Genomic DNA, 2,492 nt, shown 5'->3' with positions numbered 1-2,492 from the left:
AAGGAGGGGCTGAAAGGAGGGAATAGGGAGAAAAGAATCAAATTATATCATGTACAGGTACACATTCTCTATGATGAATGTGATCATTATGTAAATCTAAAATGTACCAATAAAATGTTTCCTTAAAAAATCCCCCCTTGTCTGAGGCTGATGTCCCAGCCATACCACCGTCTTGCTTTCCTCCTTGCTGACATCCTCTAATTTCCCTGTAACTTCCAGTGTTAGTCTAATTACATTGCAAATTATCTCAAAGAAAGGGGGTTATGGTGAGGATGACTGAGGGCGGGTAGAGGACCTGGAAGCACAGGCCTCCAAGCACCTCTGGGGATGAGTTCTCCTCTCCTGGGCCTGTGTCCTCCCTTTCCTTCCTGTTCCCAGTCCCTCGCCTGGCTTCCTTTTCCTGCCAAGGCCTCTGTACACCAGGTGCACCTGTCCCTTGTGCACACAGGTACCAGACTGCCGCCCAGGCCAGCGGGCGTGGGAACCGAGGTGCTGTAGCTGGCCAGGTGTAAGCCGCACAGAACGAACGGTGAAGCCTGTGTCCGATGGGAACGGTGTGCCCTGGCCACTCTGCAGTTTGTGCAGTCTATTTCTTAGAGTTCTCCATACATCCTTTTAACCCATGCTCCTGTGTTGTTAATCTCTTCAGTCTGTTTCCCAATTCCCGATCTCAGGAGAGAATCACATTAGCCCAGCTCATCATTTCAGGTCTGGCCACACAAGCTGTGGGTCCCTGGCGAGCCAGCAGAGGGGTGGGATCGCTTAATGCCATCACTTGTGCACACTGGGGTGAGGATAGGCCTGCGGGACAACCAACGAACAGGCAAGGAATGCCCCCCCAAAAGATGACGATTATGGCTCTCAAGTTCAGCCAGGACTTCAGCCTCCACCCTAACTCCTGCCAGCGTGAGGGCAGCGTTTGCTCATTCACTAATATCCATTGAGCATGGGCTGTGCTGGACCTTATAGTAGCTCTGGGCTTCAAGGGTGGAACGAACGCTCCTCTGCCTCTGCAGCTCCTGACCATCAGGTCCCCGCCAGGCGCATGCGCCGGGAGTTACACTCTGACAGTGAAATCCCCTGCGGAAGGAAATAAAGGTTCTCATATCTCTGCAGATATGAGCGATCTTCAGAAAGTAAGATCCAAGAAAAGACAGATCTTTTCAAGAACCTTTAATCACAAGGAATTATGTGACTAAAGCACAGAAGCCAGAGAAACACATAGTCCTCGGGAGCTATAAATAGAACAGATGGCTTTGGAAAAGAAGTAAAAATGAAGTTGGAGAGCGAAACAGTAGTCATATTACAAGGCCTTTGTCTGCCGTGGTAAGCGCACCTTGCAGCAATGGAAAACCAGTGAGAGAATGGAAACCTGGGAGTTGAAACAGGGTGTGAGTTGCATTTTAAGGGAGAATGGGCCAAAGGCGTGGATTATTCGGACCAAAACTAACTGCTGTAAGCAATTTTGAGTTTTTTCAACCAACACAATTGCAATCAAGGGCTGTTTGAAAAATGCCGTTGAAAGGGTCTGATGGCCAACTCCGTGTGAGGGAGGGGAAGACTGAACGCGTAGGGTGATTTCACGCTTCACACTGGGTGACTGGGTGGGAGGTGGCGCCATTTATAGAAAGAGGAGAAAGTCTGCTGCAAAACCTGAAAACCCTTCAGTGTATCCATTGTCAACCGAGTCTCACCCAGAACATCGCCTGTGCCATCCCAACCCTGGGCGGGCTCTGTCTTCCCCTCCTGTCCTCTCCTCACACCCCACCCCTAGGGTGGACTCTTTTTATATCTCCCAGGCTGTCTGTATCCACCCGGCTCAACTCCACAGCTCCTGGCAGTTCTGCATGCCCAGCTCTGGATCAGCCCAAACACTTTCCTTCTGTTCTCAGGACTAGTTGCTGAGAACAACTGGAGGGTGTGTGTTGGGGTGGGGTGCCAGGGATTAAAGCCAGGGCCTCACGAATGCTAGGCAAGTGCACTAATACTGGGCCACTGGAAAAATTTAAGCAGATAAATGATATGACCCAATATGTGTTTTTGTTTTTGTTGTTGTTGTTGTTGTTTTTCCAGTACTGGGAATGGAACTCACAACCTCATGCTTGCCAGGCAGTCGCTGTGCCACTGAGCTAAACTCTCAGCCCCCCAATATGTGTTTTTGTTTTTGTGGTCCTGAGTCTTGACACTGAGCTACATTTATTTGTTTTGAGACAGGGTCTCGTTTATTTTTATATTTTATTTTGAGACAGGGTTAAACTGATCAGTTGCCTAGGTCAGACTTAAATGTGTGTGCACTGCTCCTGCTTCAGCCTCCCAGAGTGCTGGGACTACAGACAAGCACCATTACACTTGGTTTTTCTTTCTTCCCCTTTGGTTTTTTGTTTGCTTGGGGTGTTTTTTTGTTTGTTTTTTTTTTTGAGACAGGGTCTTGCTACATACTCCAGGCTGGCCTTCAACTCACTGTGGAGTCCAGAATGGCCTCGAACTTGCAG

Source organism: Chinchilla lanigera, unplaced genomic scaffold (genome assembly GCF_000276665.1).
Source record: "Chinchilla lanigera isolate Chin_1 unplaced genomic scaffold, ChiLan1.0 scaffold00019, whole genome shotgun sequence".
Taxonomy (NCBI): domain Eukaryota; kingdom Metazoa; phylum Chordata; class Mammalia; order Rodentia; family Chinchillidae; genus Chinchilla; species Chinchilla lanigera.
This window is presented reverse-complemented; position numbering follows the sequence as displayed.